The sequence below is a fragment of the Dinoponera quadriceps genome, unplaced genomic scaffold, assembly GCF_001313825.1.
Source record: "Dinoponera quadriceps isolate SergipeBrazil2010 unplaced genomic scaffold, ASM131382v1 scaffold3024, whole genome shotgun sequence".
Classification (NCBI taxonomy): domain Eukaryota; kingdom Metazoa; phylum Arthropoda; class Insecta; order Hymenoptera; family Formicidae; genus Dinoponera; species Dinoponera quadriceps.
In genome coordinates, this window is record NW_014557455.1 from 661,571 (window position 1) to 676,797 (window position 15,227).

A 15,227-nucleotide genomic window follows, 5' to 3' on the forward strand; every position below is an offset into this window, starting at 1 on the left:
TTCCTATAAATTGCAGTTCCTTCTCTTTCGTTTCCCTCCCCCTCCTTTCTTCTATCTTTCCCTCCTTCTTTCTGCTTCCTTCCTTCGCGTGTCTCAGTCATTTTGGAGAGAGAGAGAGAGAGAGAGAGAGATTTTTTCCTCTCATTTATCTGACCCACGTGTCCGGCTTTTAAGTCGCGCTGGATATTTGCGCCGGCGAGGCGGCGAGCGTTGCCGATTGTTTCGCTGCCGAAATCCGCGCGCTCCGCGCAGTTATATCGGGACTACATCCTCATGGCGACAGCGCGGACGACGTGACTACAGAGAGTTTGCAAAAGAGTTCGATATTCTCGGGCGTCGCTATCGATTTCCGTGGGATAGGTCACGGCATTACAGTGCACGACGGAATCGCTCGCCCGCTCGCTCACTTGTGCGCGCTCGTACTCGGAAACAGCGAGCGGGTGAGTGAGTGAACGGAAAAAAGTCGATGCACGGGGATCAAAGTTGACTCGCGAAGGTAGGTGGGTGGGTGGCTGGGTCGGTCGGTCGGTAGGTAGGTAGGTACGTAGGTAGGTAAGTCTGGCTTGAACTACGAAGGGAAAACAGAGGAGAAAAGAACATACACGCGTGTCGTCGTGGACGGTCGTCGATCGATCTTAAGTATACGGCAGTATACTTATTGCATTCGCGAAAGAGAATACAATAAATAGAAAGCGAAGCGTAGATAGAGGATGGAAGGGATGTTATATTAGGATGATAAGTCGGTTAGTCATGCATTTCATATCGCGACGTTCAAGTGTGGTCTTTACGCGAAAACGGACGGTGTACAAAAACACGCGGCGAAATTACATCGACTAGCGAAAATCGATTTTAGCAAGAGTACAAAATATTTTTTACTGTATATGTGATTATTGCGTTAATCGAATGATAGTAAGAGATTTGATCGAGACCAAACAAATAAATTTACAATGATAAGAACAATAAGAATCGATTTCACGGGTTATTTGCTTGCGTAATACATAAATAATTTGCTTGCAAAGTACAAGCAAATTATACATGCAACCAACCCTTATCGCTTATTGCATTTATTAGTATGATTGTCATAATCTCTCTCACGTTCTAATCAAATAAAGAACAGGACGATAAGAATAAATCATAAATTCCTCGGAATAATTATTGTATTTACAGCTTTTCAGTCTCTGCACGGTGTGTCGTTCTCCTCGCGAAAATTCTTCTTTTATTCAATCGCGTATACTTAAAGCCATTACGCACGGCACGGCATTAGAGCGCATTAAAACATTACGCGCGAATACGTGGCTTTCAAAGTTTCAACTTTGGGCTTTGACATATTTCCGCCGCACTTGGAAGGGCTGAGGACTCGCCTCCGTGCGCACTCGAGACATTCGCGGTTCTTCGCGAAGATGCACACGTACACCCACGTCGCCATCGCCGCTTGCGCAGATGTACGAATATTCGACACAACGCCGCGCCGCACAAACTTGGGATTGTAATCCGACGGGCCGTTGTCACGCTACGGTATCGCGCAGCGTATTACTCCGAGAACTGTGCCATATCAGGTATGGGATAACTCCGTCATTATCAGAGGAAGCGCCGTCCGGTAATCCACGACGCTCTGCGCCCGTCGTCGTCGCGGTGCCGTGAACGACGTCGCGATTTCCCTCGTTCTCCCTTGCGGCCGGGAAGCGCGAGCGAGCGAGCGACGTCGCCCATTTTCGTTGGAAAGAAATTCGAAACCGCGAAACGACTACTCGGCGCGTTTTCTTCCGATGGATTTCTGCCCGGTAACGACGGTAGCGCGAAGCTCCACGTCTTTCCGAGCGCGTTGATGTCTCGTGTAACAACTGTACTAACCCGTGTCGCGTCGCGTGGCCTTGCATTTGCTACACCTCCCCCTCCCCTCATCTCTCCCTAATGGGAAACACTAGAAGCTATTCTGAAACGGGAGTTGACAAGAGTCGCTTCCATGTTGAGAATAGTTCTCACGCTGTGAACGATCGAAGGCTCTTCGCGGATTAACCCTGACAGTAACATGTTAGGCCTGCAAAGTCTACACGCGCTATTTCTTCCGCTCATTCCCTCTCTCATGTTTTGTGCAAGACACTATTACCCCTACACTCCGGTTTCTTTATTACTTCAGATGACCTACAGCCTTTGTGAAAGAAATGAGGCGTATACTTTCCAAATATCGCACATGCAACGACAATCGCGTGAAAAAAGCTGGACCAGTTAGCTGAGAAATTTGAATGACGAGAAACGGCCATTTTATCTGCAACAATCTGTTGGAAGAAATTTGGTGTTTTATAAGGTTTTGGTGTTTGCATATGTATAAATTCATAATGAATATCTCGGAAACGATACGGTAGAGATGATTGAAATTTCCGTTACGCGTTGTTAGTTCGATGAATTTTTATATCACATATATATTACAGGTTTATCTTATGCTTGGTCAAACGTGCTAGAACCTCCTTAAGTGCAAGTGGGATTAGACAGGAGAGGCTTCGACGAAAGTGATCGTCGGTATACATCGTATACGCGCGATATCCGTCGTGTAAATTGCTCGGCGGCCGTTCGTCGTTGTGCCGGAAAATCGCGCTCAGAAATCTCCCCCGCTCTGAGACAGTACGATAAACTTTTTACGCTCGAATAATGTTCGCGCGTTCCTCAAAAAGCGCGGCGCGGCGCGCAAGTAGATCCACCATCGCGGGCTGAATGCCGCACGAAGCGCCGTAGACGATATGAAACGGCAGATGTGACATTCGTCGTGACGGCAAGTCCCGTTGAAAGGAGAAAAAGAAAATGAGGGAAGGGCCGGATGACGGAGACACGGGGGTGGCGAGCGGAGTACGGAATAAAAAGGAGAGAGAGAGAGAGAGAGGGTGAAAAACGTTTGCCGCTGCACGCTTCACGAAGGGAGGACAAATCCAGAAGGACGGCGAGGGTGCTCGCGGTGGGAGGGGTGGTACAAGGGGGTGGCATCTAAATGGAGATGTCTTGTATGTAGAGCTGCGCCGTCAGAACGATAGCGGCTCGAAAGCTGCGTCTGCCTCCAAGACTAAGAGACAAAAGTCGCTAAAAGGAAAATCTATCAGAAGGCTCATCCCCCTTCCTACGTGAAACTTCGTAAAATAAACCGATTCTCCTCTTTGTTTCTACCTCCCCTCACCCGTACGCTTCTTCTCCTTTAAACATGCAGAGCACTTTACGGCAGTTACCTGTCTCTCTTCTCGCCGTACGTCTCGGTATTCCGAATCGTTTCCGCGAACTAACCGTTGCGTTTCGACACCGAAATGTCAATTTAACGAGTGAACGACGAGAGGAAGAGAAAGAGAGGGAGAGAGAGAGAGCTGAAAACATATTTTAGTTTACTCCGCGATAATTTCGGTCGAATCCGTTTTATCAGTTTTTATGTTGTAATTGCTTCTCAGGATATTTCCGCTCTGTCAGCAGTCGAATAACAGATTTAAATTCTCTTCCGATCTTCTTCCTCCGTCTATCCCTCTATCTTTCTTAACGTCACCCTTCGTTTCTCGATTTCTGCAAACACACATCCAGCTTTATCCGCTATTCTCTCTCTCTTTCTTCCTCTCTGTCTTTTCTCTCTCTCCCGATCTCGACTTATCCCGCGAACAAAAAGGATGATTCGCGACGACTTTTATTTGTTCCCGATGCACTTCGCTCTCTCTCTCTCTCTCTCTCTATCTCTATCTATCTATCTATCTATCTCTCCCTCTCTCTTCGCGAAGGTTTTTCGTTGCGCGCCTCGATTTTCCGCGTCTCATCCTGACGACAATTCTCGCGCAGATGATGACGACGACAAACTACAACCGAATACGCCGATGCGCCGGAAATGTCCTCCCGCGGGAAAGTCCCCAGGTGCTGTGAGCTGTGGGGCTACGAGATCTACTTGGTCGTCGCTTGTCGACCTACGACGCTGCTTCGCGACTGACAGCCTTTTCGGATATTCCGATCGAAGTGCTCGGGAATCGCGTATGTATTCTTAAGGGAAAATGGAAAAGGAGGGAGATTTAATTTCGAATTAAAATAGACTTCTCAAAATTGCAAGAAAATTGCGACATCCGCAATGAGCTCGACGTGCGTGTCGGATCTTACTTGAAGCTTACAATTTACTCAGTAAATACCAACTAATATTTCGCATTAATAGTTTTATGAATTTATTTTAATTATCAATTTCCCGCTCAACGACGTAATTTTCACATATAGAAAAAGGGAGAATTAAATAAACGCAATTACTTCTTTTTCAGTCTTTTACATCAAGTAATATTTTTATCAATTTAAATATGTTTTAGCTTGTAGTAAATACATTTACTTGAGCGCAGCAATATTTTAACTTGTAAATAAATTATCGAATGTCAGTGTGTAAAATGGTTCTAAATTGCTAAAGGAGAGCATTTGTTAAAATTATGTAATGCTTCCTTTCCATTGGAGAAATCTAGCGGTTTTTTTTTAACTTAGATTTTTCTGCCCAATAAATATTTTGTAAAAATGAATTTTGATATTCTCAATATTATGAATTTAATATTTATCACAATTGTTTTAACACTGCAAATAAATGTCTATTTATACGAAGGAAATATCATATTGTATATAGTCAATTATACTTTTACTTCTAGCGAACATTTACCATATTGCAGTAATTATTTTATTCGGATCAAATAAATATTATCACTTGAACAGTAGCGTTTTTTTTTCCACTATTACATCATGCGTTATGTTGACTTACGCAGTTGCATGGAAATTTAAAACATTGATATAACGTTCCTGTAAGTTCGGATGTTTGCTAGCTACTCGAGAGTGATTTTTAATTCCTGCATTCGATCGCCACTGCTTCAGACAATGCCGAAAGTCATAAGAACAAAGCACAAGACGAGTAAAACTCGTATCGCGAAGTACCGGGAAGAAGAATGGAAGGGAACAGAGCTGTAATTGGTGGGTTACCGCCTCTTGCCTTGTTATTACGGAGCGCGGAGTCTGAAACATTATCTACCCTCATTCCTATAAATACGCGAAGCGGAAACGGGAGGGGAGGGAGGGGCGCCCCGCCGGTTCGACGACCGCGATAATTCTCAAATCACCGTCGATCTTCCGGCACGTTGGCGTGGGCGGCTATCGGCGACTCCGTGACGCGAACTCGAGCTTTCGTTCGCCGAAAACGTCACCCTCAAACGGTGTCACCCCCCAACACCGTCCCCATCGTGTTTCCTGCTGGTGGCGATTTCGCGCGGACACGATCGCTTATCGAGGCGAGCATCGGGAAACGCTGGGAGAAACAAGCCGGTAAAAATAATCAGCGGCATCTAGACGGACGGCGCTTCTTGAAATATGCACGCGACGGATCGTACGGGGCGCGTAAAACCGCTTGTCGACTTACCGCGAGTTTTGTGTGCGTGTGATGTTAATGTGAGTTATGTGTGTGTGTCAGTGTGCACGCGTGCGTGCTTGTAGCGTAATCCGCCGGCAAACTGTTATTTTCGAGCGATTGTTGCACCGCTTCCGCCTAGTCGCCTATTGATCACCGACGGTGGGGTGGCAAAGACCGGTAAAAGCCCACTGACTGATTACTAGGGGTGCATCGATGCGGTGTCGATGCACCTTGCGCTCCTCATCGATCGCGAGACGCGCTCCATCGCAGACGCGGCTATTTATTTTCAGGCATATACATGAGTGCGCGCGCGCTCCCTCACCCTCGAGCTCCCTCGCGCGCGAGCTTTCTTCCACCTCGTAGGGAAATATTGTTGTATCGGAATGCATGTATTAAAACACAAGAGGAGGGGGGGGGGGCTATACAGCCGGGGTGTATCGATTGAATCTAGTATTATTCGGTTTGTAATGTTACATTGGAATTGCAAATGTCGGCCTGCTACCGCGGAGTTAGATTCTTTTTGCCCAGGCGGCACCGTTCGTTACTGCGAAATTAACGTCGCGGCAGCGGCCCGCGATTAGATCGCCGATACCGGAATTGATTTCCTCCCTTAGCGCCGAAATTTCATCGGACGCACCGCGTTTCCCTCGCGAGATTTTTCCACCGCCTACGTCGAACGAACCCCGCGGCGATATCAGGCCCCCGGCGTTCGAGATTTCATTGTGGTCAGCCTGATTTCAAATCAAACGAGCGAGATCTTTTATTACTCGGTCTTGCGTCATGGGAACCTCTTTTGCTCGCAAGCGGATTCTCCCTCTCTCAAAATCGCTCGCGATTGAACGAGAGGGAAGGAAGTCTTGCGAAATGCATGAAATCTCGACTCTCTATGTTGTATGTATTAAGCGTCCCGGTAGAAAGGATTAAGGAAAGAAACAAATGCCCGCGTAACACTCGTACTTCCCCGGGCGAATCTTCGCGTAATATTAATAGCAGCTCATTTGAGAGCCCCGTGTAGTCTTGAAACGAGGTCGGCGGCAATGGGGAGGGGGGGGGGTTTGGTCGGAGCAGCCTGGAGTCGCCTTAAGCTACACCTTGTGCCCACCTTCGACCCTGGTTGTGTCTCCCTTGCGCCCGTCTCGCCATCGTCGAAACAAGCGGCGCTGTTTATCTCCGTATCTCACCTCTCCCCCGCTCGTAGCACTTAGGCGATGGCACCCTTAAGGCTCTTCCCACGGCGACTCGCGGCTGCCTCATTAAGCCGGTTGCAGCGCGCACGTCTCGCGCACATCAGAAATACGAGCGGCATCTGCAAGCTCCGTTTTCCTCCTACGGCTCGCGAAACATGGCGGAAAGCGCTCGAGAGGAGATTCGTCATGGCGTGTTGCCATCCTGATATCGGTCTTTAGCTCTCTTAGCCGCGATGGTATTACGTGACGAATCATCTCTTTGGAGAAGCCACTTGCGAGGCTGGCCGGTGTTCGTTCGTTCGATTTCTCGAACGTTACTAAAACTACCGTACTAAATGGAAAGTCTTATCAAGACAGATGAAAATTTCTCTGCGAGTTTCTCTATTCTTTTAGGCCTATAAAGTTATATTTTCAAGTATTCAAGCATAGCGTCTCCTTAAGAGGAGAAATACAACTTACGCTTAAGGTACGACGGGAAGCCGTTTCTTCATGGTAACCAGCTAATCGCAAATCGTCTCAGGGGTATTCTGGGTAACGTGCGTTACGCGTATATCTAATATATCTATCATGTGTATGAGAGGCGGTGCCTTCTGTGCGCGAATCCACCCCGAAGATACGTGGCCTATAGAGAGATGCAAACATCATCTTCTCCAGGGCACTTAGGGCTTAGCTGCTACACGGGACGTCATCGTCTGCCTCATTAAAACCAGCTGCAGAGACCGTCATATACAGGGTACTCGAGAACTATCGCCGACTACTCCCCTTCGGCCGAGATACGGATACTTGGGCGAATCATTCGATCTCTCCTCGACCGAAAAGAATGTTTGCTGCGCATCGTGTACCTCTGTTTTACGGCTCCTTCATCTCTCACCGTAAACATCTTCATTTATTTGCCAAGTCTGGAATTGAGTATCCCGCTGGGCTTGTACTTTCCAAGCTCGACGTCTCCGAGTTTTTCCTTCCGTAACTTGATAATTGTGTTAATAATAGCTCGATAACTTGACAACAGTTGACATATATGTGAACGACAGGGAGAGAGAGAGAGAGAACAGCTTATGATTGAGCAAAAAGAACGTGTAGGCGAACGGCGAGAGAGATCCGAGACACTCTGTACATTTGGAGTGCATCTTACGGTCTGAGTCTTGGCGGTGCGCTTCGTAGGAGAGTTTCCAGTGCATCATTAGATCCATCATATCTGTCTGCGTCCTGAGTCAACTTGGCTATACACTCCGAATGAGACACGAGAGAGGCAAGAATTAGTCGGAGTCCTCTCGCGAGTCACTGAATCGATGAATTGCGATTACGCGCGGCGGACGAACGCGGAGGGAAAAACCAGTCGTTTCGACTCGCGCAGACAATTTCGTGAGATCTGATCGAAATTTACTTCGATTTTCAAAAATAATTATGAATTCCAATTGGGAGAGATCGACGCGGATTCGAAGTAGAAAGTGTAACGTTTCGAGCATACAATTCTGAGTGGGAAACAGCCAATCAGCATCGTGGAAAAGAGGCTTCACCCTATATCTGGGATGAGAATGGTAATTCCAATTGGTATCGTGATGGGATAACTTATTCTAGGATAAATAATTGCGAGCATTCTGATCTATGCTGTACATGGAAGAATCCGGGGAAAATTTCTATACGGCCGGTCCATTCGCCGTGTGAGAATCTCCCTTCTTTTTAATGTAAAATTCATACCGCGCGTTCCTCGCGCATATCTATTTTGCAAGGGATCAGATAGCTTCTCCCGGAAAGCAGATAAAAAATCCCGTCTACCGGTGAAACACTACCGCAGAAGCGGAGATATCAGAGAGATATATTTATAACAAACTCTCTCGGCCGATATATTATTAGCTCGCGAGCGTTCTATCGTTGCTACTGCCGTCGCTGGATAACCGGGTTCTTATCATTGCGCCTTTACCCCAAGATAAACGACGGTTCTTTCGGGCCAGGCATCCGTCATCTTCTTTCCGGCGTTACTTTTTTCCGCCTTTCTCATCGTTTACTCGTCCGACATATTGTTATTCGCCGCTGAATTTATCCCCCGCCGGCAACACGAACGAGGTGTCGCTCTGATGGGGGAGGATGATAGCCGACGTCGAGAACGCAACGTCGCTCGAGTCGCGATGCGGTGCCGCGTGTGCATATCAGGAACATCTATCCCTACTATAAACAGGGGTCGCGTACGCCACCCCGGGATCTCGCTCGCAGATACCCTGCAGACACCCTCTTCCAGCGCGGTGCTTAGATCCCGGTAGTTGCTACGTACGACGGTCCTCGCGCGCCTCATTAAAGCCAGCTGCAGCGGAAGCTCCCTTTCTCTGGAGGAGCAGGAGGAGGAGGATGGAAGAGCTGTGTCTTCGCGATGTGACTTCCATGCATTGGCCGTGTCATCGGTGACCCCCTCCGCGCCGCCGCGCTGATCCGTCGACCTTGCGATTTTTCAAGTAACGTCGCCCGGCTAATTAAATCTGTCGCTCTCGGCCGAGCGGCTTAACGTAAGCCTCTTATGTCCGGGTTAGAGGTGTGTATACTCTGAAATCATTTCTCCGCGCGGCGTGGCGCGCTGAAGCCGTCCTCGTTGAGAGATCTCCCGTTCGACTCTGTCTTCACGGCTATTTTGATAACGCGGCCCGTCTTTGTGTCGGAGATTACGCTCGCCGTCCCAGACCGGATGTGCGACGCGGCTAGGTGTTAATTTCTTTCGCTTTCACTACTGTATTATTCGCAGAGACGCGGAGATTTGCGCGCGTAGAAATTTTCCCGGATCTTCTCGTAAGCATAGATTAGAAAACCCGGAATGGGTTATCCCATTACGGCACACAGTGAAGAATTTTGAGTGAAAAACGGTTCGCTAAAATTTCCGCGTTACTTTGGGGAATGCGTGGAAAAGTACACAAATATAACGTTAAATTAACAATGTGTTGCTACGTTTAATAGCGCGCGCTATAGTGCATTTGTAAAGTGTGAATACTTTCGCATAACCTGCGCAGATTTCCCAATTAGAATCCGTAATTATTCTGGGAAATCAAACTGGGATCTCAATTGGATCCCGAGATATGTTCTATGCGGCCGCCCAATGAGAATCGATGCCCCTTGAGAGAACGCCCCATTATTAATATATATTCCGAAGTAAAGGAAATATTCTCCCTTTTTCGCGAAGAAACGCCCTCCAGGGGCGGAGAAGGTCGAGATAGGGGGTTTCATCACATTAAAAATATCTTCGCGATATCGGTAAATAATGTCTGACGTTTCCTTTGAGCGAGGTGGTACACGGTCGGATTGCTCGAGCTGAAGCAGCCTGATGTATATTTACTTACCGCGAGAGTAGTTTCCCTTTGATTAGCAATTGGCGAAGATACCTTTTCTTCCTTTTTCCTCGGCGACCCGCGCGCGCTCGCTCGCTCGGAGTCAGCATGAAAGAGGAGGTCGAAATAATTTATTTGCCCGCTCGTCGGGGATTGAAATGGGTTCGAGGTCATGGCCGATGGTTCCGGCTGATGGAAGGACGTGGATTAAGGGGGCGTCTCGTGGCGAATGGAAATCGGAAACCGTGGGTATCGATAAAACCGCCGGTCCCGCTCTTCCACTCGATCGATTTATCGAGGTGGTTACGGCAATGGACTGTTGCCCAGGTGATTTGATGCTACTCCATAAAGCATGCTTACACTCGCGCCCGGTCCGGCACTTGTTTTATTCAATTCGTTTTCATATTTCGGAAATTGGCCCCCTCGAAACGAGAGACGCGGCGGTGCCGATGCGTAAATATCTAAACGCGGTCGAATCTCGAGAGAAATGCGCGTTTCCATGGCGGAGAAGCCGTCGTTTAATATCGCCCCCTGCGAGCGTATCTCCCCGGGAGTGTCTCGCGGAAATGTCAAGAGTCCCAGCCCCCGTGCCGATGCGATCGATACACGTCATACACCGCGGTAATCTTCCGTGATACATAGTATGCACGCGAAATGAGCCCGCGTCCTTAAAATAAGGAGAACCGTGACCTTCGCTGCACGATTATCATTTAATCGTGTAGGTGCGACGCGACGAGAATCGAGCGAGATGTACTTGGAAATTCGAAGAAGCACGCGTTCACCACTGTGCGATATTATTTATTCAACGAGAATTTTCGGCGTGTGCGAGAGAAGGTTTCAATTTAAGAGTTTCCCGTCGAACGGACGGTCGCAGCATGGCCTCCTTAATCTACCGAGAGTTATCTCAGAGGGAAGTATCGGGTACACCGGTATTATTAACCTTGCGGGGATGATTTGTGAGCCGGGGAATCCGCGGGGATGCAATAATTCTCCGAGCGCCGAAGACAAACATGACGTATTACGTTCGCGATCGAGTTTACACGGCAGCGTCAAAATATCCGGCGAGAAAGCTTTAGGTTGACGTCCCACGAGGAAGAATCGATCATCCACTCGTTACCGGCGGCGAAACTTTACACTCACTTCTTCGGGAAGCACTTAAGCTACGCTCGGACTATTCGAACTAATAATCCCGCCTGCGCTAGCTTAGCCGCCGTGTTATCCTATTTTGTAAATTCGCCGACGTTATTTTTCATGCGCCCGACGCCGGAAGAGGCACATAATCGATATCGAGCCCCCCGTGTGCACTTCTCCCGGTAAGTTGCGCACTTTAGCGGGATAAAAATATTAGAACCGACGGGGATGATCCTTAATAAAGAAATCTCGCGAGTATGTGGAATTAAGAATTAAGATGGACCCCGATCAGCCGCGGGCGGAGCTTTTAAGAACTCCGTCGCGACGAGAGCGGCCTTTTACTTAGACCCACATTTTCTATCGACATTACAGAGTGTGCTCGATACGGCGAATAAAATGCGGATATAGAGGCGAGTAATTTAATATTAAAAATGCAAATGTCACGTGAAATTTACTAAACGATAAACTTTCGATAAATTTTATTTCATTGCCATTTTTTATTTGCCTAGTTAATATCTCCTTTCATTCGAGATTGAATACCGAATCTAATATATTCTACCGTCGTCACTGGAACAAATTCATTTTAATGAATTGACTGAAACATTGATCCGCATAGATTAAGAATTCACGCTACTTTTAAGTGAAAAATTCACTCTTGTGATCCCGCGTGGCGGTACTTTCATTATCACTCTAAACGAATTTTGGCTTGTATCGAGTGAGGTTTTACCGAAAGAAATGTTGAGAAAATAAATTTACGACTTCCAGCAGTATCGACTTCTTCCAAGCTCCGGACTCGGCAAGACCGCGCGGGATACAGGGATTTGACTTTGCTAATATAATATAGCAGATAAAATTTTCGTCGTCTCGTTTGCGTGCGGCATAATCGGCGAGAGCATCGCGTCCGCCGCGTTCTCCTCCTTCGGTATCTGACACGATGTAACCGCGCGAGCGCGTTGCTGGGTCTTTTTACAGGGGAATAGCATATTCCGCTTTTGTGCGGCGCCTTTCTTTACGGTACACTTGGTCGAGGTAAGGGCAACCTAAGCCGGAGCCAAACTGCAAGCAGGAATCGTGCCAAGATTCGACAATCCTCCCGCCGACGGTTTTGCCGGTCGCATGCCGGCCCGGTTGTTTATTCGCATCCGAGGTAAGAACAATCCTCGCGGTTCTCGTGTTTGTTTTCGCGAGGCGAGAAGATCCGCGATCTCTCGAGTACTGTGTCTACAAGAGTGCAATACTCGCGCCCGCGTCGCAGGGAAACGACGATGCTCGTCGTTGAGCGCGGCCAGAGGGGGAAAATAATTCTGGCAAGCCGTGATCGCGCGTCGCGGATGATCAGAGAATTCCTCCTTCCTTGGTGTTATGAGAGAGAGAGAGAGAGGCTGGCGCAAAATTAATTTTACATAAATACAAAGGTTGAATTTTGCTGGTATAACGAACGAAATGATATAAATACACGGGTGAACGAAATAGATAAAAGTTATTCCGACGCCAACGACTGTGAATGAAATAATATCATTTGACTGAGTTTTATCGTTCCCGTGCTTTGAATTGAAGGAATTAAATTAAATAATGTGTTTCTGGAGAAGTTAGATAGCAGACGTATAATATTTCATAATGGCGTACGAACGCGCAAGAGAAGACCCGGAACGTTTTATCGCGATACGTGTTGCATTTTGCCGAGCGAGTGGCACGTACCTATGTATGCACCTACGTACGTATCTACGTACGCTCACTTGCGAAAGAAGCCCCCGTTTATGATTCCTATTAGGATATACAAGGAACACGGGAGTATATTCGCGAGCGAGACTTTATTTCTTGACGCATCCGACGGGGAACTTTATTTCCCAGCGAGAACACACGCGAGCATCCATCTCGCCGCCTGGGGCCGTCGACACTCCCGGCCAATCGAGGCGTAAAATCGAACGGATTCAATTTCTGGCTTGATTCGCCGACTTCGTTACTCCTTCACACACAGTCACCTATATATGTTGCCGAGCCTATCGCACATTTACCGACTTCCTCTAGACTGCAGGATTCAACTCAGGGATCAGAGTTGGGCGTTTACGCGTGAAATACAATAGTCTACACTTACACGCAGACGATGTAAACTGTCTATAATACGTCGTTGATGTAAAAAATATCAAGTTAGTTGCAGATATCTCAGTTCTCGAATGGTCAATCATTTTCTAATTATACCAGCAGTTAGATAATATTTCAATGTACACGCAGTCGAAATTTCATCAAACTTTTATCAAACTCATTTCGCCTTACCTCTTTAAAATCTACGATACAATCCTACCAGGGCTCTTCTCTCCCCCTCCCCCTTCTTTCTCTTTTCGGAGCCTTGAACGCGAGTGGTCCGCCGAACGAGCGCGCTCGTTCGATAGACGAATTCGACGAAGGAGTCATGGTCGAGATTGAGAGATAGAGAGTGAAGGGATGGACTGTCGCTCGGATTTGAGTGGAGACGAAAGGATGTCTCCGAAGTCGGGGCGAAGAACGATGGTTCGAGGCCGACGCAACGTGGCACGGCGAAGGGTGGCTTCTCCGGCGGTTCGCGCTAGCGAGCGAGGGGAAACTTTTAGGTAGCCTTCGGGAGAGCTTGTCATAAACTTTTATTTCCAGGAAGATTGAAAGGAGCGGAAGGCGATTTAATGAAACGCTTCTCGGCCCCTCGTCCCGGTCCGAGTCCCGGCGCGATTTTTAAGAGGTAATCGCGAAGAATCGAGGCTACTCACCGAACTCAGCGCTCGCGCGCAAATTAAGGCGCCGTCATTAACGTCGACGAGTAGCGACGACGGTAGTCACCTTTTACCGTCGCTTTTAGATTTCGAGTCCCTAATTACGAATCCGGACAGGCTACGTAAAGCCTGTAGCCTGTGTACGTTTACCGTAGTTTAGTTTTGCACACAGACGGCAGAGAGCGTTTTAGTTTTGTATTTCCGGATGGTGAACACGTACGGGGGCATACACGAGGTGGGAATCAGAGACGGGCGCATTTAACGCGAAGCGTGTGCTAAGAATACACGCCGATGAGTCTAGGATTTGGAACAAAAGCTTCTGGTTCGCTCGATGGAGTTCGGTTAGACTTAAACACGGTTTCCCCGATAGAATTTGGGTTTCGCGTATTTGGCGAAGAAATTGGGAAGGGGCGGCTGCGAAGAGCGAAGGAAGAAAAGAAGGAGAGAGAAAGAGAGAGGAGGAGAGGAAAGAAGGGGATCGTAGGTATGCCGGCGCAAAAGGCTATTACGAGCGCGGGAAGAAGACCAGGTCGACGCCAGGGCTTGAAAGGGTAGAATTTCGGGAGTGCTCAAATTGGATCAGAGAAACTGAAGAAGGGGAAGGCGATGAGGCGACGCGACGGAAGAAAAGAGAAACGGTGGAAAATAGGCTTAACGAAATGCGACGTTCACTTTTTCCGCGAATATTATAAGGTTCGTGGGTCTTGAGAGACTCGTTCCTCCGCGCGGTGAGAGGCGAGTTATACTTTCACGGCGTTGTTCATCAGCCACGCGTTCGACGGGTTATCAAGCGAGCATCCGTTTCTGTATCTCTGAGAAGGAACAGAGCGAGCTTCGCTCGTGAGAAACGAATTTGAGTCGCCCATTTCCCCATTCGTGCTCTTTTCCCCTCCCTTCCTCCCCCTCCTCCACTCCCTTTCTCCCTCTCTTGATACACGCGATAAAAATTCACTTCCCGAGTTCTCGAGGAATAATCCTCGGCATCCTCTCGTTGTAACGCGCGTTGCCGCTGCGTTTAGAATTCACGGCGCCTCGCCTCCAAATGATTCGTGCAGCGCCGCGCGCTTCTGTATATCCCCCTTCGTTACGCCGTAATCAACGCGCATATTGCGGTCCGGGATGCGCTCCAGCCCCCCTATCTTTCGACGTTTAAGCGCGCGCGCTCTCGCACGGCACTGCCGACCGACCGGCGGGGCTTTCTCTCGTGCAGCTCGTAAACGGCTGCGCCAAGTCCCTAATTTCCATCGGGCGGGCTCGCGCGCACCCCGCGACAATACGCGCGCCCGGCTCTCTCTCTCTCTCTCTCTCTCTTTCTGTCTCGCTATTTCGCGCTCGATGATACGTTCCCGCTGCTGCCGGCGCCCGACTACCGCCGACTTCGCGGTGGATTCAATTCCGCGCGGGCCGTCGTGCCCGCGTGTTCGCGTATAAATGCAAATGAAAATGCGGTCCGACGCGGATCGGGAAACGTGACTTT